The sequence below is a fragment of the Apium graveolens genome, chromosome 4, assembly GCF_009905375.1.
Source record: "Apium graveolens cultivar Ventura chromosome 4, ASM990537v1, whole genome shotgun sequence".
Classification (NCBI taxonomy): domain Eukaryota; kingdom Viridiplantae; phylum Streptophyta; class Magnoliopsida; order Apiales; family Apiaceae; genus Apium; species Apium graveolens.
Window position 1 is genome coordinate 232197750 of NC_133650.1, and position 24554 is coordinate 232222303.

The 24554-nt window shown below is 35.7% G+C and overlaps 1 non-coding gene across 1 annotated transcript; it reads left to right on the top strand.

The window, feature by feature from the left end:
- The first annotated feature begins 2036 nt into the window (after window positions 1-2036).
- LOC141722356 (small nucleolar RNA R71) lies at window positions 2037-2143 on the top strand. Its single transcript, XR_012575375.1, has one exon. It is a non-coding gene; the product is annotated as a small nucleolar RNA R71 (small nucleolar RNA).
- The last annotated feature ends 22411 nt before the right edge of the window (window positions 2144-24554 follow it).

Here is a 24554-nt window from a genome sequence, read left to right on the forward strand (position 1 = left end):
GAATTTTATGCATACAATATGAAGGACTTATCCCCTTGATGTCTGCTATAGTCCATCCTATAGCCGATTTGAATTCTCTCAAAATCCTTAAGAGCTTGTCTTCCTCACTACCTGAAAGGTCAGATGAAATAATAACAGGTAATGTAGATGAATCACCTAAAAAAGCATACCTCAAGTGCTCAGGTAATGGCTTGAACTCCAAGGTAGGTGCTTCCTCTATTGATGGTTTGAGCTTCCCTTCAGCGTTCTTAAGGTCAGAAGTACCAAGAGATTCAAATGGTATGTCCAGCTTTCGCTTCCAGGGAGAAGCGTTCAGATATTGTAATTGCTCGTTGCTATCTTCATCATCGCTGTCAAAATCCCCCACTAAAGCCTTTTCCAATGCATCAGACATTAGCATGTGATCGAGTTCCGAAGTAATCGCAGAATCAATCACATCCAATTTTAAGCACTCCTCATATTCTGTAGGGAATTTCATTGCCTTGAATACGTTGAAGGTCACATCCTGATCTTGGACCCGCATAGTAAGTTCCCTTTTTTGCACATCTATCAAGGTACGGCCAGTAGCCAAGAAGGGCCTTCCCAAGATTATGGGAATCTTCTTATCTTCCTCAAAATCCAGAATAACAAAATCTGCTGGAAAGAAGAGCTTATCCACCTTGACGAGCACATCCTCAACTATGCCCCTTGGGTAAGTAATGGAACGGTCAGCCAATTGTAGCGACATGTATGTGGGTTTTGGATCAGGCAGATCTAGCTTTTTAAAGATCGACAAAGGCATCAGATTAATGCTTGCTCCCAAATCACAAAGGCACTTGTCAAAAGTCAGATTGCCAATGGTGCAAGGAATGGTGAAGCTTCCTGGATCTTTCAGTTTTGGTGGTAACTTTTGCTGCAGAACAGCGCTGCATTCTTCCGTGAGAACAACGGTTTCAAGGTCATCCAGTTTCACCTTCCTTGAAAGAATAGTCTTCATAAACTTCGCATAACTGGGCATTTGTTCCAGAGCCTCAGCGAAAGGTATATTGATGTGAAGTTTCTTGAACACCTCCAGAAACTTCCCGAACTGTCTATCCAGCTTTTGTTGCTGCAATCTCTTAGGAAAAGGTGGTGGAGGATAGAGCTGTTTCTCCCCTGTATTAGCCTCAGGTAGAGTGTGTTCAACAGTAGTCTTCCTTGGTTCCGCCGCTTTCTCCTTTTGCTTAGATTCTTCACCTCTAATTTCAGCTTCTACTTCTTTTGCCTTTTCAGCATCAGCTACTTTTCCAGACCTTAAGGTAATAGCCTTGACTTGCTCTTTAGCTTCCTTCCTGCCCGGTAGTTCCGTGTCACTGGGAAGAGTGCCAGGTTGACGATTGAGCACTGCATTGGCTAATTGACCGATTTGATTTTCCAAGGTCTTGATAGAAACCGCCTGACTCTTGCACAACAGCTTAAGTTCCTCAAAATCAGCACTAGTAGGTGCAGCTGCACTTCCCTGTTGAGGATATGATTGCCTTGTAGCATACTGCTGTGGTTGCTGGAATCCAGGTGGGTTAAACTGTTTTCTCACTCCTTGCTGATATGGTGGCTGAATAGCATTCTGATTATTCCCCCAGCTGAAATTTGGATGATTTCTGTTGTTAGGATGATAGGTCGCTGGCACAGGCTGCTGTTGTCGCTGATAATTATTCACATACTGAACAGATTCATTGACAAGAGAACACTGATCCGTAGCATGAGAACCTGCACAAAGCTCACAAACCATAGCTATTTGATTAACTCCATACGTAGCCAGAGAATCAACCTTCATTGATAGCGCTTGGAGCTGGGCTGCAATAGCGGTGGCTGCATCAACTTCCAGCATACCTGCTACCTTGCCTGACGTCATCCTCTGAGTTGGGTTTTGATGCTCATTTGCAGCCATCGTCTCTATAAGATTATACGCCTCAGTATAGCTTTTAGCCCATAAGGCGCCTCCAGCTGCTGCATCGAGTATGGGCCGAGATTGGGCCCCCAAACCATTATAGAAACCAGTGATCACCATCCAATACGGCATTCCATGATGTGGACATTTTCTCAACATTTCCTTGTAGCGTTCCCAAGCCTCGCACATAGATTCTGTAGGTTGCTGCGCAAACTGAGTAAGAGCACTCCTCATAGCAGCAGTCTTTGCCATCAGATAAAACTTCACCAGAAACTTTTGCGCAAGATCTTGCCACGTAGTGATGGACCCAGCTGGTTCAGAATGTAACCAGTCTTTAGCCTTGTCCCTCAGTGAGAATGGGAAAAGCCTCAACTTGATAGCCTCATCAGTCACGCCATTATACTTAAAAGTGCTGCAGATCTCGACAAAATTCCTTATGTGCATGTTGGGGTCTTCAGTTGCCGCTCCTCCAAAAGAAACAGAATTCTGCACCATCTGAATAGTGCCCGGCTTGATTTCAAAGGTGTTAGCTTGAATAGCCGGATGAAGGATGCTTGACTGAATGTCATCAATTTTAGGCCGAGAAAAATCCATAAGAGCTGGATCAGCTTGAACAATACGATCTCCCATATTTACTGGTTCTTTCTGCTCAGTTCCTGAATCCGAATCCTCAAAATCTAACTTCTCCGGAATATCAAGAACTTCGTCTGTCTCCTCAGCTGTATCTAAAGTCCTCTTGCGAGCACGAGAACGAGTTTGCATAAACGCTTGCTAAAGTACCTGAAACACAACCGGAAAAAAATAAGTAACTACTACGTCCTAATCACTGAGTCCTAATGACCAATGATGGTAAGTACATAAACTAAACAACTACGCCGAGTCCCCGGCAGCGGCGCCAAAAACTTGTTAGGGCGAAAACACGCGCTAATATTCACGCAAGTATACGCGTTCGCAAGTAATATAGAATACTTTCTAGTTCGTTCCCTCAGAGACTCAGACTAAATTATTGTCTAATTAAACTCACTCACCAATGTATGATTACTTCTCAATGTTAAGACAATAAAACTTAAAATTATTGATTAAATATTAACTATAATTAACTACTTAATTAATCACTTAACTAACACTTCAATTTATCAATAATAAAACACTCACGAGATCACAACTTTATTATTACTTCCTTCTATAGTCATTGTTATTACCTTTATCATGTGACAGTGATGATATTAATCGAATAACACGAAACTGATAAAAGCCAACTTTCATTGTACTAATACCATTCTACCAAGCATCCACAATTAAGATAGAAGTTGAATAGTCATCAATTATGTTGAGTTCCCATATGTCTACAGAAATTGACAACACAACGATTTAAGCACAAGTTATTCCTTTTGATTACATAGGGCAAATAAAACTGTTAGAGTTACCCACTAATCATGCACAACGTACATGAACCTATGCTAGCATGGCAAGTTCTAAATCCCAAGATCCACCGTCGCTTCACAAGATATTAACACCCTATCTTATATGTTCGCGACGCACATAAGACGAATACGCACAACCAATACTAGATATCATGCAATCATCACACACTAAAGTAATAAACAATTAACTAAAGAATTCCATAATAAATCCATTGCAACCCCATGATCACGATTAGCCCATAATAGCACTTATCGTCATCATGGGTTCATATGAAATCATGATAAACAAACACAAGAAAATAATAACTAAACTAATTATATTAAAACAGAGTACGTCACAAGAGTAAATAAGTTCAAAGCAAGAAAACTAGCATCCAACATTACAACGAAACAAGAATCACAAGAATATATGCTTCCTCTTTGTTGCGGTGTGCTAAATCGGTCTTCTTCCTTATCTCCTTCGCTCCTTGCGTAAAAACACAATCTTCTTCAATCCACACTTGTGAAAACGTCTCAAATCTACTTATATAATAGTCCCATAAAACTCAGATTACATAGAAGTGGAAACCAAACAGAAGTAGAAGTCCTAAAATAATTTGTTTTTTTTCCCGACCCTGCGCGGCCGCTCAGCATAGCTGAGCGGGCGCTCAGCTTGCTGCGCGGCCGCTCAGCATTGCTGAGCGGGCGCTCAGACCTCTACTGGAAAAATTCTGATTTCGCTCCATTTCTTCGCCGTAATCTGCCCGTTTCTTTCCTCTCGCAATGGTGAACACATGCCAAGGCTTATTCTTGATGATTCCTCCCCCGAAATGCAACTAAAACCCTGAAATGCATAAACACTAGAAAAATGCATCAAATACACAAAATACTTAATTTGAAGACACCAGTTTAAGCCATTTTAAGACGCTCTAAGTGGTATAAAATGCCACTTATCAAAAGGCAAGACACTTGTCACAAAGAAGAAAAGCTGGACATACTCTTCAGATTCTGAAGATGAGGTGAATTATGCCTTGATGGCAAATGCTGATGGCAGCCCTAAAACTGCTGAATTGAAGGTACCTCAAACAACTTATGTTTCTCATACTGATGATATTACTGAGTTAAGATTATATCTTAAAACCATGTTTATTATTTACAGAGATCAAACTTTAACATGTGAAAGATTAACTTCTGAAAATCTTTCTTATAAGAAAAGGAATGACTATTTAGAAAAAGAGTTAGTTATGTTCCATCAAACTCAGAAAGAAAGAGATGATGCTTTTTATGTTAGAGATGAAGTGCTAAAATTGAATGAATCTCTAAAAACTGAGTTAGAAAAAGAAAGAGAGATTATCAGGACTTGGACTAACTCTGGCAGAACAACTCATAATTTATTAAGTAGTGGAAACTGGAAAGAGGGCTTAGGTTATGGAGATGATAAAAGTGAAAAATGAACTGAACAAATTGAGCCAATTGTTGTTAAACAGGATGTTAATCCAAAGGTGAATCATGTTAAGTTTGTAGCTAAAACTGTAAAGTCTGATTCTGAAAAGATGAAAGAGTTTGTAGCAGAAGTTAAGGAAAAGTCAACTTCTGACAAATTAGAACAGGATAAACCAGCTGAAGTAAATATAGGCTTAATGACAAAGAAGCAGCTTAAGCGTAAGCTGAAAGAAATTAGGAATGTCAACAAGGTAAAGGCAGCTAGGAAAAATAGGAATGGAAAGGAAGGTGTGAACAAAAGCAATAATTATATGTATGTTCCTAATGCTCCTAGAAAGAAATGTTATAACTGTGGAAACTCTAACCATCTGGCTTCTTTTTGTAGGAAGAATAAGAATATAAACTATTTACCTCCTAAGTTAGGAATTAAGAGTCAGTCTGTTAGGTTTAAGCCACAAAATCCTTGTTTTCATTGTGGTAGTTTATGGCATTTCATTTATACTTGTAAAGAATATCATAGTTTGTACTATGATTATTATCAAATAAAACCTTCTTTGAAGAAAGTTACTTTAATACCTTCTAGTGTAAAGTCCGATGCAAAGTCTGATATAAGTTCTGATAAACAGCATGTTAGCATAAACTCTGATATTAAATCCACTGCAAATGCTAACAAACTTAAAAAGAACAAAGGATCCAAGCAAGTCTGGGTCCTTAAAACTAATCATTAGTGATGTTTGTGATTGCAGGGCAACAGGAAAAATATCTTAGTGCTGGACAGTGGATGTTCAGGACATATGACTGGAAATAAAGCCCTGCTATCAGACTTTATGGAAAAAGCTGGCCCAGGAGTTTCTTATGGAGATGGCAACGTGAGAAAAACTCTGGGATATGGCAATATCAATCTTGGGAATGTCATCATTAAAATAGTAGCTCTTGTCTCAGGACTTAAACATAATCTGCTAAGTGTGAGTCAAATCTGTGACAGAGGTTATCATGTGGATTTCTTTGAAGAACACTATGAAGTTGTAAGCAATTCTACAGGCAAAGTGGTTCTGAAAGGATACAGGCATGGTAATATTTATGAAGCCAGACTTTCAACAAGTACTGATGGCTCTACAATCTGTCTGTTGAGTAGAGCATCAATTGAAGAAAGCTGGAATTGGCATAAAAGACTCTCTCATTTAAATTTCAACAACATAAATGAGCTTGTAAAGAAAGATCTTGTGAAAGGATTTCCAGAATTAGTATTTGCTCCTGATGGACTTTGTGATTCATGTCAAAAGGCAAAACAAAGAAAATCTTCTTTCAAGAGCAAAACTGAATTCTCAATTCTTGAGCCTTATCACCTACTTCATGTTGATTTATTTGGTCCAGTCAATGTCATGTCTATTGCAAAGAAGAAATATGCTATGGTTATAGTAGATGAGTTCACAAGATACACTTGGGTGTATTTCTTGCACAAGAATAATAAAACTGCATCTACTCTAACTGATCATGTCAGACAGCTGGATAAGTTGGTCAAAGATTCTGTTAAAATTATAAGAAGTGATAATGGCACTGAGTTCAAGAATTCAATCATGGAAGAGTTCTGCAATGAGAAAGGAATAAAATAGGAATTTTTCAGCACCTGGAACTCCACAGCAAAATAGAGTTGTAGAAAGAAAGAAAAGGACTCTCATTGAAGCTACACGAACTATGCTTGATGAAGCAAAGCTACCAACCTACTTTTGGGCTGAAGCTGTGCAGACTGCTTATTTTACACAGAATGCTACACTCATAAACAAGCATGGAAAAACACCATATGAGATGGTGAAGAAAAAGAAGCCAAATCTGAAATACTTTCATGTATTTGGAAGTAAGTGTTTTGTTCTTAAGACTCATCCTGAACAGCTATCAAAATTTGATCTAAAAGCTGATGAAGGAATTTTTGTTGGATATCCACTTTCCACAAAAGCCTTCAGAGTCTACAATTTAAGAACAAGGGTTGTCATGGAATCTATCAATGTATCTTTTGATGATAAGAAGATTACTGGACTTGAAGATTTCAATGATCACGATCAGCTGAGATTTGAAAATGAAGACTTAAATTCTGATTCTGTAAATTCTGATGACTTAAACTCTGATCCTGTAAGTTCTGACGGGTTAAGTTCTGATGTCATTGAAACTGTGGTAACAACTCCAAAGGAAAATGCACCTGTCCAGGGGGAGCAAGCTGAAAATCCTACCACAACTCAAGACTCTCAAGAAGCATCAGAATCTGTCTCTGGCTCTTCAAGTTCTGATTCATCTAGTTCTGATGAGCCAAATTCTGATAATTCTGGAAACTCATACTTCAAGTCCTGAATGATCTAACTCAAATTCTGAATTCTTAGAGAGCATAACTACATGGGGGAGCATCAGAAAATGCTGATGGAAATAGCATGGATCATGGGGGAGGATCCAGTTCTAGAAATCAACTTCCATCTGCAAGAAAGTGGACCAAATCACATACACTTGACTTAATTATTGGAGATCCTGAAGCAGGTGCCAGAACTAGAACTGCAACATCAAATGAATGTCTCTATAATTCTTTTCTATCTCAGACTGAACCAAAGAAAGTGGAAGAAGCTCTTCAAGATGCTGATTGGGTGCAAGCAATGCAGGAAGAGTTAAATGAATTTGAAAGAAACAAAGTTTGGACCCTAGTGCCAAGACCAAAGAACAGATCAGTTGTTGGCACAAAATGGGTGTTCAGAAACAAAACTGACAGTGATGGCATAATTACAAGGAACAAAGCTAGGTTGGTTGCTAAGGGTTACTCTCAACATGAGGGTATTTATTATGATGAATCATTTGCACCAGTTGCTAGATTGGATGCCATAAGAATCTTTTTGGCTTATGATGCTCATAAAAAGTTTAAAGTCTTTCAAACAGATGTAAAAAGTGCTTTTCTCAATGGAGAATTGGAAGAAGAGGTGTATGTTGAACAACCTCTAGGCTTTGTAGATTTCAAAATTTCCAAATTATGTCTACAGGCTTGACAAAGCACTTTATGGCCTTATACAAGCTCCAAGAGCCTGGTATGAGACTTTAGCTCAATTCCTTCTGGAAAGTGGATTTCACAGAGGTACAATTGATAAAACACTGTTCTACCTCAACCATGGAAAGGACTTACTTTTGGTACAGATATATGTTGATGATATCATATTTGGTTCTACAAATGCCAAACTATGTGAAAGGTTTGCAAAGCTAATGCAGTCAAGATATCAAATGGGTATGATGGGAGAACTTAGTTATTTTCTGGGCCTTCAAGTCAAGCAAAATGAAGAAGGTACTTTTATCTGTCAATCCAAGTACACCATAAATTTACTCAAGAAATTTGGAATTCAAGACAGTTCAACAGCATCCACTCCTATGGCCACTACAACCAAGTTAGATAAAGATACTGGTTCATCAGTAGATATTACTAACTGCATAGGTATGATTGGCTCTTTACTCTATTTAACTGCAAGTAGACATGATATCTTGTATGCTACCTGTCTTTGTGCAAGATTGCAGGTTGATCCAAGAGAACCTCATCTAATAGCTGTGAAAAGAATTTTCAAATACCTTAAGGGTACAGATGATCTAGGATTGTGGTATCCTAGAGAATCAGATTTTAAGCTAATAGGTTACTCAAATGCAGATTTTGCATAATGCAAAATAGACAGGAAAAGCAAAAGTGGAAGCTACCAATTTCTTGGAGGTAGATTAGTTTCTTGGTTTAGCAAGAAATAGAAATCAATTTCCACATCAACTGCAGAAGCAGAATATATTACTACAGGAAGCTGTTGTACACAGATTCTTTGGATGAAGAATCAGTTACTGGATTATGGGTTAGAATTTTCTAAAATCCCTATTTACTGTGATAATCAAAGTGCTATTGCTATGATAGGTAATCCAGTTCAACACTCAATGGCAAAGCACATCAACTTTAGGTACCATTTCATAAGAGAACATGTGATGGAAGGTACAGTGGAATTGCATTTTGTTCCAACAGATCAACAACTAGCAGATATCATCACAAAACCACTATGTGAAGCTACTTTTACAAGACTGGTAAATGAACATGGAATGGTTTCAGGTTCCTTCTCTAAATCTGCTTAGTTTTTGTTCTCATACATCAGACTTTATGATCAGTATTTATAAATTGTCTTATCTTCATGTAATTTGTTCTTAAATTAAAATCCATTAAGTGTTGATTGTTATCTGATGAGGATCTTTATACTCTGATAGTGATTTGAATGTTCTGTGACTATTTAATCCAATGAGGATACGTGTGCTAGATGCTGACCTAAGTAGTCTTCAACATACTAGAAATCCCATGTTTGAATTAGTTATTTATGTGGAAACTCTTTAACACAAGCAAATTCTGATTTTGAGCTTAGTCAAATTTACTTTGTGTATCTTATTACTAAGTCACAAACTTGCTTCTTATCTGTCAAATTTTGATGTCAGTAAACCTTAAGGATACACCACATGTTTGATAAGCCTCACTTATCAAAAGAAAAAAAAATTAAAGTCAGGTACTCCTTTGAGATCTAGAGAAAATAATGTGGAAAGGAAGACCCAAGTGCATTGCTGGTATTAAGTAATATGCATTAAAAAAGCAAATAAATTTTTCTTGGTGACTTTTCACATTCTCTGATTACTGGAGAAATACTCTGATAATAGCATAAATCCTGATAAGCATTTGTGACTCACTTACACTGAGAAGCCACTGTAAAAAGGAATTTCAAAAGATGCATAAAATGAGCATAAACAGTTGAGGTGGACTCTTGCATAAATTTGTTCTATAGTAGACTTCATGATTGCCTGACAGATTTTAATCACTTTTCTTAGTTATGCCTTATTTCTAAGATGTACTGAAGTTTATCAGACTTTAATCTTTATCTGATATTCTGCTAAATGCACACTCTCTCACTCCATATGAATGATGAAAATTACTGTGGTGATTAAGTTGTTTTTGACAAACAGTTAAGGTCATTTGCATAAATTCTGAGGACAAGTTCTGATGGAAATTCTGATGATTAAACTCTGAAGAATCAAGTCAGTATTTGTATGAAGAATCACAAAACAAGATATTCACTTTTGAGTTGATAAGCCATATTCTAATGACTGTTAAAATCTGATAATAGTCGAGTTCTGATATTAAATCCTGATAGAAACTCTGATGCTTACATGGCATTATTCTTTACTTGACTTATTTGTGGTAAATACTGAAACGGTCATAGTTAATGATAATATATTAAGGTGAGATAAAAATAGTCATAATCATTTGAGTTAGTGGTAAATGTGTTTATCCTGAAAAACTGCATGTGCACGGTAATTGCTTATTTCCCGTGCCCATTAACTCTTGCTTTAATTTTTACTAACTGTTCACACGTTGCCAGGTGTAAATTGTCTGCCATGCTTCATAAATATAACTGTTGAGTAGAGAGAGTATATATATGGGAGTTAAAAGATTTTCTAATCTTTTACCTACTTTTCTATTCTTAATCTCTCTTATTATCTCTCTCTCTAATATTCTCTGAAGCTTTTCCTCACAGGACTTTTATCAAACACCTTGCAAACATTCTCTTTCTCACTTAATCTCTACAGAGATTTATTTTCAATGGAGCGAAGTTTATCCCTAACAATTACTTGGCCATTCTTAGCAAGGATGAAGCTCCATCGGAACTTCACTTTATTCAGGACTTTCTTGCTCACTTCGATATTGGGTATGTTTTGATCCAGTCTGAAATAATCTTTAGAACTCAAGTGTTGGAGTTTTGGAGAAGTGGCGCATATGATGATGGTGGTGCTCATGGGTCCTCAAATATCATCTTTTCAACAGGGGGGGATAAAAATGTAGTGACTGTGGCTACAGTACACCAAGCACTGCAGTTGCCTGAGAACTGCACTTATACAACTGTTGAGGAGCCAGTTCTTCAACAGCTAATGGCCAGTCTGGGGTATGAAAAGACATTGGAAAAGCTAGGTCAATTGAAGAGATCCAACATAAGGAGGGAATGTAGTTTCTTCTTTGACTGCATCACAAAGGCTTTTGCAAACAAATGTTCTAATTTTGATGCAATCCCAATTCTCAATCAACAAATCGGGTATGCTCTCATTAATCAAACTGATTTTGATTATGCAAGTGCTATTTTAGGCTTTATTGGGGATATGATGACAGAAGATAGGAATACAGTTTACTTTGCTAGATTTTATCAGCTTATTTATAGTTTTTGTTGTTCTGATAAGCCCCAATTAGCTAGTGAGTCCATTTCACCATTCAGACTAGCTAAAAGAGCATTTAATGACTTATTATCTACTGATAATAAGAAGGCTATGTTGAGACCCCTCCAAATTCCCATATATGTCAAACAAGCCTTAATAAACTATGATCCAGTTAAATACACTGCACTATATCCTGATGTCCAACCATCTGAACCTCACCTATCAGAACCTCCAACCACTACACAACCAACCACTTCTCCACCATAACCAAAATCTACCATCCGGACATCTTTCAAACCATCAACCTAAATCATCAACACATACCATCAGATCTTCATCTTCCAGACCAAAGAGGACCAAGTCTGTTCCTCAACCTCCTCAAAAGAGAAGGAAAATGATTCTCAGGGATGAATCTGACAGTAAAGAGGAAGCACAGGTTTATGCTTCAGAACTTGTGACAGTTGAAGTTGAGAATATTACTTCTCAGAAAGAATCTGCAGCTCAAAGTTCTGATACTTTGAAGAGGAAAATTGTAAGTTCTGATGCTGTAATAATAACTCCTTCATTGGCAAGGAGATTGAAGAAAATGAGGGTAAAGAGGTATAATGCTAAGCCTCCATCTGAGGATATTGTAGAAGCTGAGGAAAGGGATCAGGAATCTCTGATCTCAAAAGAGCCAATTATAATTGAATCTCTGCCACCTCCAGCTAAAGACCAAGACACTGTTTCTGATACAGTGGTTACACCTTCAGTCTGTCCTCATCATGAAGATATTACAGTTGAAGATTCAGGCTTAGGTCCTGAAATTGACATTCATAGGTTGCACATTCCTTAAATTCTGTATTTGGAAGCTCCTACAGAAGCTCAGCAATCTCCAGGTCAATCTCCAATCTTAAATGCTGAGATGCCAACTCCATCTGTTTCTCCAAAGCATGCTGAAATTCCTACAGTAGATGAGGTTATTCCTGAATCTCCAGTTGCCTCACACACTGTTGTTCTATCAGAACATAATGAATCTTCTTCAAGTTCTGAAGACAGTGTTTCTGTTGAGACTCCAGCTCCCATTCTGGGAAAGGAAACACTGGTAAAGAAGTTTATTGAGCAGGATGCACCTATACCTTGGGAGGATACTCGTAGGGGGGGTTGAGTGGACCAAAAAGTGGAATGATTCTGAATTTATTCCAAGCTCTAACATTCTGACAGAGCATGTGTCAAAAGCTGATGAGTTATTGTCAAATTCTGATTTCAAGACACAACTCAAGATCACTGCTCTCTCTACCAAGCATCTTCAAGGTCTTCACTCTCAAACTCAAGAAAAGGTTGACAAACTTCTGGTAAAGGCTAAAAAGATAGATATGGAAGCCAAGCTTGATAAAAAGAGGTTTATCAGACCTATTTCTGAGAAAGTGGAAGCAATTGAGAAAACCCAAGAGAAGCAACAGGCCCAAATTACTGAGGTTCTGGCACATCAAGCTTCTCAACAGGCTCAATTGAATGAAATTCAAACTTCAGTAGAACTTCTTCTCTCACTCCTACTATCTGATGATGCCAAAAAGGGGGAGAAGATAGTTAAGTCCAAATGCTCAGATGATCAATTACTGAAGAAGACAGATGATGAAACTGATGATCAGGGAAACTCTAGTCAGGGTAGAGGTCAAGCTCAGAGTAAACAAAGCAGCAAAGTGAAACTAAACTCTGATGCAAGCAAATCTTCTACTCAAAAGAAGACAAGTTCTGAAGTTGCTCAAACTGAAAATGTGATAGCAAGTACTGAAATTCAAAATCTGAGATCAAGTTCTGATGAGCAAAGTCAAACAAAGCCTGATGTTCTGATACAAGGTGGAAGTCAAGATTCTCAAAAGTTCATGCAAACTCTGAAGCTCAAGGGAAAGCATACTACTGTCTACTACAAGGATCCCAAGATTCAGACACTTGATGAAGAAATTGCTAGAAGATTGTTTCTGAAACATAATCCAGGAATGGATTTAGATAATCTCAAGGAGGAAGAAGCTAGATTTAAAGCTGAAAATACAAATCTAATGTCAAAAGCTTCTGTTGCAAAGAAACCTCCAAGGCCTAAGGAGAAAGGCATTGTGATCAAAGAGAAGACAATTTATGAGGCATCAAAGCCCAAAACAAGATCACAATCTGAGATTGATCCTAAATGGAAAGGAAAGGAAAAGGTTGATGAACCTACAAAGTTTCAAAAGAGGAAAATACCTTCAATTGTGATATATCCTGTCTATCAAACTACAATTCATGATGATGATGCTCTGACTGAAGAAGTTGTTTAAACTCTAAAAAGAAAGAAGATTTCTGAAGAATCAAAGACAACCACTGATAAAGCTCAAGTTGTTCAGAGTGAAGAACAACAAGCAAAAGCAGTAAGTTCTGATAAAGTCAAGAAGTTAACCTCTGACAGTGCTCAAGTTGATTTAGACAAAATAGAAGTAGCTGATAAAAAGAAACTTCTGTGGAAAAATGTCAAACCATCAGATCCAAAGAAAAGCTAATTGATGTCTGATTTCATGTCTATTGGGTTAAATGCTAGAGAACCAAGAGACAGGGATGGACTAGGTTCTGATGAAGCTAAAATCAAAACAGGACTTGAAGTTGCTACAAGAGATCCATTTTGACTAACTGACAAACCTCTTGAAGAAGTTACTCAGAAATACCTTAACAAGGTTATCTCTGTTCAAGTGGTACTGGATGCTCATGATAAGCACAACATCAAAGAAAATCTGATTTTATTTCTTGAAGATGGAAGGACATATCAGATATTAGAATCAGATGTATTGAACAAAACTCTGAAAGAACTTCAATTCTTTCATTACCTTTTAGAGGTAAAGTCTAATATTACCAGGAGATGGTCAAACTTCATATTGAAGACCATCAGAGATAAAGCAAGAATTTCTGGTTCAAGATTATAGAATTCATTCCTAATATTGTTGAAGATGATGGAAATGAAATTCCAATGAAGAAGAATTCTGCTAAGCTTGAGGTAATACTGAAAGAGAAATGTCTATGCTACAATGAAGACTCTTCTTCTCATCCTAGGGTAATAAGACTGGACAATGGTTTAGAAAGTAACCATATCTCTGCGATAAGGACTATAATCTATCAGATTGGGAGTCAGAATGAAGAGATAAAGCAAGTCAAGACTACACTCTCTCAGGTCCTGAGGATTAAAGAAGAAAAGCTGATATCAAACTTTGTTAAGAATCATTATGGATTCAGATTGACTCAGTGAGATTGGTAAAAGCTACAAGGACTGTAAGTTGTAGTTAGTTATTCAGTTAAATTCTTTATGCATTTGAACTTAAATGTTTTTGACATCATCAAATCTATTAACTTGTATATTTTGCATAATTTACAAGTTGGGGGAGATTGTTAGATATATTTGAGATGTCATGTCTAATATGTTTCATGTTTAGTTTTCGAATCTTAACAAACAGGAAATATCAGGACTTACTGAATCAGTATTTATTGGAAGTCGGAACATAATATCAGGACTTAAGGTCATGTCAGAACTTAAGTACATGAGGACTTACAGTTAAGGAAGGAAGTTGATTAACAGTAGAAAATCGAGACTAAAACAAAAGAAGATATGCATGGAAAGAATTAGAAGACTGGAAGAATTGTATAAGATATCTGATTGATATATTTTATGAGACAGAAATATATTCCATATCAATTAGAAGTTATCTTGTAACCGTGTAGTATATAAACACAGACATAGGTTTACACTATATATGTTATCATTATCGAGATACATTATTCATTGTAACCTAGCAGCTCTTAGTGATATTTGTTCATCACTGAGAGAGAACCGTTCCATTGTAACAGAGTTTATTATATTGAATACATATGTTTACTGTTACTTGTGTTCAAGATCGATTTGATTGTAATAACACCGTATTCAACCCCCTTCTACAGTGTTGTGTTACCTAACACTATACAAGCCAACTACAAACTCTATACTCAAGATACCTATCATAGCCAGCCAAGTCTTCTTAAAGAAAATATCAAAACCACCTTCATTCAAACCTCTAACCAAAACACTCTTCAAGACTGTAGGAAGAAAATTTGAAAAATTCAAGTTGATGTTGTTGCTATCTGGAACTATTTCAATCGGGATGACTTTCTACCAGTTTTAAGGAGCATAACAGATGATGATAATCACCAACAACTAGCTGAAGAGATAGTCAAAGTTTGGGTTATTTCCCTGGGAGAAGTTAGAATCTATGACAAGGAATGGAGAAGTAATAGAGACATTTTCAACTATAAAAATGAAGAGGGTGATCAGTTTGATGAAGGCTAAATATTTAAGTACAAGAATGAGGAGCACTGTGTTAGCTGAAAAGTTGAGAGAAAGGAACATAAGGCATACTAGGGAAAAGGCTGAGAGGGAAGAAAGGGAAAGAAAATATGCCAAGGATATTGAGATGTTTGACAAAAAACTAATGAACTCAAGGCAAGGGGGTTGAGCAGGGTTTCCAAAGATTGACACTTTCTGAAATTCAAAGTTGGCAGATTTTCAAGATTCAGGATTCATCTTCTCAACAATTACTCATTGGAAGAATAGCTCAAACTAGTGGAAGCTCTAAGAGGGACTGAAACTATTGAAGAACTTGAAGTGCTAGTCAAAATCAAGGACCTCATTAGAAAAGAACCTGGTTATGAGAAATTCACCTAATGTTGATAACTGTGAACTAATGTAAATGATCAATGTATAAAATGTATTTTGTCAATATGTCAATTTTATTATATATAATTTTAGCTTGGGATTAATATTGTTATCAGGTATGAATTTGTGATAAGCAATCTTCTCACAAATTAGGGGAGATTGTTGTGCATGTCATGTTTGAATATAACAAGACTAAGTCATATTGACAACCTTAAGATTAAGTTGCATGATAATTGATATTTGTATTATGTAATTATATTCCTTGAGTCTGTAAAAATGTTTAGTAGATTAGACTAGGGGATTTTTCTATAAACAGTTTTCAAGTTAAGGAATAAACTTTGGAAAAAGATCAATTCTTGATCATGCCTCAGAGAAAAGTGTAGCAGCTTGGAGTTGAATAATGTCGTTCTAGGAAAAATGTTCTAAGTCAAGATATCGACAAGTCACAGATCAAGGGATATCAAGAAGTCTGTCGAGAAGTCCAAAATGACTTATAGAGAAGTCCCAAGAGATATCGATAAGTCATTTCTATTGTAGTGATCTCGGATATCGACAATTCAATACCTCATGTAGAGACCTCAGAGATATTGACAAGTCAAAATATGTGTGTAGAGATCTCTGAGATATCGACAAGTCAGTTCTGTATGTAGAGATCTCAAAGATATCGACAAGTCAAAATTTTCATGTAGAGAACTCAAGATGTCGATAAGTTAAAAGCCCATGTAGAGAACTGGAGATGTCGACAAGTCATTCTACATGAAAAGAACTAGAGACCTCGATAAGTCACGTACATATGTCGAGAACTCGAGATATTGATAAGTCATTTACTTATCGATATATCACTTCTCTACAGTTCAAAAGAGATCTCGATATACTATCTCAAATTCAGAATACAAACAAGTTCAAGATTCAAGATTATCAGTCAACAAACAATTCATTCACTGAATTGGAAAGACTACAAAAACAACTTGAAGAATACAAGATCAAGGGCCAAGATTCACTGGACAAAGGATGGTCACAGACCTGCAAGATTCTGCACATATTTGCTAATACTGGAAAAGGAAATAGACAATGTTGCTTTAGAAATTGGTTTAGTACATTTTAGTACAAGTTTTGTAAACCCATGTTGCTAGTCTATAAAGCATGCATGGGTCCTTGGTTAAGAAGTAACAAACAGATCTACAAAAATCTTGTATTCTCACAAGATAGTAGCTGAGTTCTTATGTTCTAAGAATACGGATTTGTAGCTAGACAAACTTAATTAATACAATTAATTGAGTTTTTAATATATTGTGCTTTGTGTGATTACTGTAATATTATATCTCTATAATTCTTAACTGTTTTGTTCAACTATAATCCAAACAGTTTTGATAACCAAGTAAAATCCAAGAAATGCATTCACCCCCTGTGTTACTTTTCTTTGCATTCAATATCTAGCACATTTTTTACCATATTTTAATATTTAGGCTTATTTGCATATTTTCTAATATATAAAATAAAGTGTAGTTAAAATTCAGGCATATTTTATTCATAAATGTGCATCTTGGTCAAAAAAATAAATAATAATAACTTGTACTAATTGAGTAAATAATAAATATATACTAATCAAATTATGTGTCTAGCTGCTTTACAAATTATCAGGAACAAAATGCATGCTAATATTGATATATGTGTAGAGTTGCTATTTATGTATATTTAGTTAATTTAATATGAATATTAATTCTAGTGGTATTGTATTTATTGCTATATAATTATGTACTCCCTCCGTCCCAGCCATTTGTATACAAATGGTTTGGGCACGGAGGACAAGAAACATAATAAAATAATGTTAGTTTTGTTAAGATAGTGGGATGAGAAAGAAAGAAAAAGTGTAATTTAGTGAAAAAAAGTATAAAGTTGGTTAAAGTGGTGGGACCATTCAATATTTAATGAATAAAGTGGGTGTAGTGGGAGAAAGTAGTGGGTGTAGTTGATTTTTATATTATAGAATTTTTACTATTTTTGGTAAGTTTGAAATGTATAGAATTGAATGGGACATCCAAAAAAGGAAAGTGTATAGAAATGAATGGGATAGAGGGAGTATATAAATGCAAATAAAGTACAAAAGTTTAATGACTAAGTGCTCTTATTATTACTCTGAGCCTTCTGCGTATGTGTATGTATATGTATCTTAGTTATTTTATTTTACTCATTGGTATGTTAAAATAAATGAGGATTATATAATATTGTGTTTTAAATAAGGATAATTTTTAATGAAGTGTGATTTTTGTAACTACACGAGTAAATGTACATATATATTATAATTTTCAGGTTCCTCTTATCAGTTTACACATCTATTTGTTAAATAATTATTACAATATCGGTTAATAGTTGCTACCCTATTTGCGTACGATATTTCCATAAATTTTGGTATGCATTGATAGTGCCTTCTAGTCACGTGAGTGTGTAGCTATCTGGGTCATGAGATATGTAAATAGATGTATATGTTTAGTGTGTGATATGAGATTTGTATGTCCAGGTGTATTATTAGGAGCATAAGTTGGAGAATTTTACTTTTAAGGTAAGTTAACTCTTCACACTTTATTTTATTTTAAAATATTTTAAATATTTTTGTATTGCTTTTATTTTAAAAATTATGAATCAATTACCTCTTTTAGATATAAGAAATTCCAGTGAGCTCTGCTTTATGAACCAGTTAGTAATTGCATATAGTTCTAGAACTAGCCTATGATTACTAGGGAGTGCTACTTATGCTACCTTTGGGAGCGCACGCTCTATGGTACCTTTAAAGTAGCACATTATTGATAGAATTATGAACCTATGATATCGTGTCACCAGATATTTGTGAACTTAGTGAGCTGTGGAATTAACTAATGTTTTATGGATTTGGACAATGATTTTAGTTTTATAAAAATTATGAACTACTTGATCCACTAGTGTAGAATTATTTTATTGTTGGGCTCTTTGGCTCATTACTTACAAATTTTCAGGTGCTGATCTTTTGGGATATCTTATAGGCGGACTTGATTGAGCTTGCTTTAGAATAATATTTCAGTGATTATGCTTGTATTGGAGCTGCGTTTCCCAGGATTTGACTTTATTTTGAGCTTATATGATTTTATTTTTGTCTTGGATTTTAGAAATTTATGGACATCTAGAAACTTATTTTAAGTATGAATAAAAATTGGAGTTTTAACTTAATATTTAAGAGTAATTTATTGTCTGGAAGTTGGGGTATTACATTACTTGTCTTTCATACTAAATGTGTGACAACCCGGGTCAAATCTCAAGCCTTTTTCGGAAATCGAGTCAAGTCCCGATTTCGAGTCCGAAATAAATCGAAGCCTGCTGTCACAAATACAAGCAACTTGGGTAAAAAAAAGCTTATCAAAGGCCCCCCAAAAGATCATGATTTGTTAGTGCATTTATTGTATTGATTTGCCTTATAAATTGAACAAAAGTCCCAAATTTTATCGATATGGGACCGGGGTGTTACAAACTCCTGACATCCTATCCAGGCCTGAACAGACAACCCATAGGTCTGAATTGTTCCTCTCTAGCCATTATATGATAATATTAGATAGCTTCACGTCCCCACATCCGGATCTCTGTCCATTGTGGGATAATACCACCAGCGTTCGTGTCCCCACCCCACTTCCGGCAATTTGACGCATCAATCTTTCGTGAGTCGGCTCTAATACCATATATGACAAAGGTCAAATCTTGAGTCTTCTTTAAAAATCGGGTCAAGTCCCAATTCCGAGTATGAAATAAGCTGAAGCCTACTGTCCCAAATTCAGCCAACTTGGATAAACAACAAGACCACCACATACTCTAAAAGATCATAATTTATTGGTGCATAAATTAGTAGTACTTCTCCTTATAAACTGAACTTAAATCCCAAATTTACTCAATATAAGAGCAGGGTGTTATAGTTTGAGTTATTATTATTGTTATTTACTAACAATCAATACCGGGATAATTTATAGAAGAGGGGGTTGATTACAAATTACAAATTTTAACTTTTTCAAACTTCAATAATTACTAAACTGAATTAAGAAAACACGACATAAAAATTTCAGGTGGTTTGTTTTTCAACTTGTCACTTCAATTATATATTGAAGAAATAATCAGTGCAAATTATAAGAATTTCACAGCTTCTTTTTACAGTGTTTCTCTCAAAGATAGTGCTCTCAACTAAGCTCTGTGAAAAACTCTAAGTTAAAATTTCTTAGAGAACACACTACTACAGCTTTGTTTATATAACACCAAATTACAATCTTTACTAGTCAATTTGACGTACGGTCTTCTAAGTCCAGTAAGATTGCTTCTGCATTCTTTCCTATGAAGTTTGACAAATAAAGCTAGATTTTATCTTGATGTATTGCTTTGAATAATCCTTCAATTTGTCACACATGGAAATCAAATATTTCTCTTTTTCAGAATGATTACATGCACGTTTTGTCTTGGCTTCCATTTTTAAATTAAGATCTTCTATCAACCCATGTGCTTTATTAGATTTGATATCTGTAATCTGTCAAGTTACTGTCAATTGTTATTTGCTACTTTAACCATTAATAGTGTAATCTTCTTAGCAGTTAATGAGTTAATGCCTTTAGTCGTTCAAGGTATTTTTTTCTTAGCCAATGATGACTCACTTCACTTAGACATAATTACTTGGCATTTCATATTTACATCATTAAGAGTTAGAATGGTACCTGTAGAATTGAGAATCTTTTGTAGGAGTTTTGTCTGAATGCCTATTTCTTTGTCCATGTTTGACAGTTTCTATTCCATAAGGCTCATTCTCTTTTCTATTTCAGCCAATGTTTTATAGTTGTCTCTTTCTTGTTCAGCTTGGAGTGAACTGTGGGCATTGTGCGAAGAGGAAGTCGATAGTCCAACTCCTTGTTGTAATTGGCTTTCATCTTCTCAATTACATTCATCATTCTCTTAAAATCCTATTTTTATTGAAGCATTTGAAGCTTGTGAAGTTTGATGTTGAACTACTAAAATTGAACCAATAGATGAGCTATTTTTTAGGATGACAATTGGTCAGTTAATAATGCCTTGTACTGAGTTAAAAGTTCCACATTCAGTTCTCCAGGCTGAATGGTATTGAAATATATCCAATATGGAATATCTGTGATGGAAGGGCTTGCATATCCTCCTTCACTGTCATCTTCATCACTTCTAGTTTCATCATTATACTCAAGGTCATCACCAGCTCCAACAGGTATATCTGAAATAGCATCCTTAACTCTCATCATTAATTTTGTAGTAAGAATTAAATGAAGAGTAGCTTCAGCTTCCAGGTTTGATTGGCCGACTAAAACTTGATAAGCTAGGATTGGATGCTGAAATGTAGAGGTCTCTAGATTCACACTGTCTAAAGCAGCTTGATAGTCTGCCTTAAACAGAGCTACACTAGATGGAGTTAAAGACATTTTCTATTGAAGCACCCAAAGTTTCCATCATTATTCCTCTGGTACATGCATTTCTCTCAATTTATCCCTATTCTTGCATCAAGACCTTCCACTGGCTACTTTCCTCACACCCTCACTCTCACCTTCACCTACTAAGGTGGAACTCTTAATATCACTTGTTATTCCGGAAGAAATGGCTAGCCCCTATTTCTCAAAATCTCCTTTTGCCTGCTCTTAAAGCAACCTCTCACTCTCAGAAAATTTTTCACTCCCTCTCTGAAGTCCTACAAGTGCTAGAGCAATTGTTTGAACTTCTGCACTAACCATGATTGATACAGTTACAATTATCAAAGGCTGAGTGATAGCCATTGATAGGACAATTGGAGTTATCAACGGCTGTGTTGTTAAGCTAGCCATTGATGGACTAACATTTATTTACGGATGAGAGATAGTCATTGATGGAGAGAAGGAGATAGCAGTTGAAGTTGTCACTAGAGTAAAATCTGTAAAGATTGATGAAATATTTAAGGGCAGAGATTCACTACTAGTGACTGATAGAAATGACTGACGCTCCAACAATTTATCTAAAAGATGATGAGTATCAATTTCAGAGTGAGGCTCCCCCATGAACTTAAGAGATGGAGAATCAGTTTGGAAATTTGATATTAAATCAACATCCATGTGAGAAGCAGGTGAGTTGTGTGCTGTTATTTCATCTATAACATGTAAAGCGTGAGACTATGACTCTATGTTTACAAGAATCATATCAAGCTGACTTTGAGAAGACACTGGCTTAACAGTTGAGATGGCCTGTGTTGTGTGTGTAATGATTTTTCTTCTTCAAAATCCAAGATCACATGCACATTTTGTCTTGGCTTCCATTTTCAAACTGAGATCTTCTATCAATCCATGTGATTTTTCATATTTAATATTTATGCTCTGTCAAGTCACTGTCAATTGCTATTTGCTACTTTAGCCATTGATAGTGTAATCTTCTTAGCAATTCATGAGTTGATGCTTTTAGCCATTGAAAGTATTTTTTTCTTAGCCTTTAATGACTCACTTCACTTAGACATAATTACTTGGCATTTTATATTTACAATTAACCATTCTATTCTATTTATCCATGAAGTCAACTATGACCACATAATGAATAATTACATCAATGACTATTTATTGAGATCTACATGAAAATGTTGAAAAAACTTTGATAAGCTACTCTGTCAAAGGCTATCATACAATGATAGTAGCCGTCGACAACTACATCTACTTAATGAACGATTATACTATATGTTTTGTTTATCATAAAAAGTACATATAATTCCTAACAATCTCCCCCAATTTATGACTGATAGAATAATAGTCATCTATTAACTTCTTGATGATGACAAAATATATTGTAAATAAAATTCTTTGAAGATAGAACAACAAATGATCATTAAGATGCTGAGTTTTAAATTGAACAGAAAGTACAAATAAAATAAAAAGAGATTATTTTAATTTATTGCTCCTCTAATATGAGCTGATCATTCTGCTTCTTTCTGCCTTTCCTGTTGTAACCATATTGCCTTTGAAGAAAGCAATATAATACTTCTTCATCTTCAACCTTAATATTCAGCATTCCCATGAGGTATTCTAGGTAATCATTATTGGCTATTTTCAGTTGATCCTTGAGTCAGAAAAATCTTCTACAACCATCTTGATCTATGAATTCCATCACGTGTTCTGGTTGATGATGAATTCTCTTGCCAATGAACGGAATAACTAGTTTTCTGGGAAATGCATCTTTGTCATTCCATCTGTTTCTTATATGATTAACTCTATTGAGAACTATCATCTTGGCAGTTGGAGTAAATCCACCAATTCTCTTTATATGAGAGAATTCCTTCATTAAAGTCTTATACCCTTTCTTAAGAATATGTTGAAGAGGCAATTATCTGCTGCTACCTCCCTTATAATCAAACACAAGTCTTTCAGGCATTCTAGGAGTATCATCCAAGCCTCTGACTTCATGAATCTCATCCAGATATAAGTTGAGGTTTGATTTTTTCTCAATGTCTGCAATGTAGATAAAAGAGTCTTTGTCTTCAGGTTTCTTCACTTTTTGGGGAGCTGGTGGTTTTGGCAGTGATTTCTTCAGTTCTTTCTTCTTTTGAGATTTCTTTTGCATAAGAAATGTGGGCAACTGAATATTCTCAAGCTCAATAGTTTCCTCCTTAGGAAATATTGGTTCACTATGGAAGTAGATTCTAGGTTTCACTACTACAGGTTCAGGAAGTGAGACTGTAGCATGTTGAGAAGTACTAGCAGTGGCAGCTGGTTCATCTGGTGACATTTTCCTCTTGGATATAGCCTTCTTCCTTGCACCCTTCTCTGTTCTCATTCTTTTAGTCCTCTTGACCCATTCTTCATCGGCCTCATCCTCTAATTATTAATTCAGTTTCACTTTGTTTTCCATCTTCAGCTTGCTCAAGGGTACTTCTTGCTAGTTCTTCAGCTTTAACATCTTATAACCTTAATGTTTAGGAAAGATATAAATGGCTTATCCTCCTATGTATATGCATGCTCTGATTTGCTTTAAAAGAGGATTTGAGGCAGTTTTGCATTTCTTGATTTGCTCAACCAAAATCTTCCATTCATCTTTATCAGGCCTGGCACTTGCAAAGTGCACAACTCCCGATGGTTTGTTTCCTTTGACATCATAATTCCTTGCAGGTGATCTTGCTTCAAAAGATATGAACTCTAAGATGAATTCAATCTTGTATGAAGGAGATCCATTATGTTTATTTTGCTTATAGAGATATCTGGAGTTATTATCTTCATGATGTTGGTTGAGGTTGGGATACTTATTGGCTTCTGCTTGGTGGCTTCAAAGACATACTCCAGTCTTCAGAATATTATCAATAGCCTTAATTTTCTCTTCCTTGCTCACAATAACTAGAATTTGCATTTGCTATGGAGAAGCAAGGCTTGTGACAGTGGCTGATAGTGAATGAACAATTTCAGTTTTTTGAGCTACTGACTTCTCCCCGTTTTTGTTATCATTAAGAGTTATAATAGTACCTGTAGAATTAAGAATCTTCTGTAGGAGTTTTGTCTGAATGCCTATTTCCTTGTCCATGTTTGACATTTTCTATTCTATGAGGCTCATTCTCTTTTCTATTTCAGCCAATTTTTTAAAGTTGTCACTTCCTTATTCATCTTGGAGTGAACTGTGGATATTGTGCGAAGAGGAAGTCGATAGTCCAACTCCTTGTTGTAATCAGCTTTCATCTTCTCAATTACATTCATCATGCTCTCAAAATTCTATTTTTATTGAAGCATTTGAAGCTTGTGAAGTTTGATGTTGGACTATTAAAATTGAACCAATAGATGAGCTGTTTTTTAGGATGACGATTGGTCAGTTAATGATGCCTTGAACTGAGTTAAAAGTTCTACATTCAGTTCTCCAG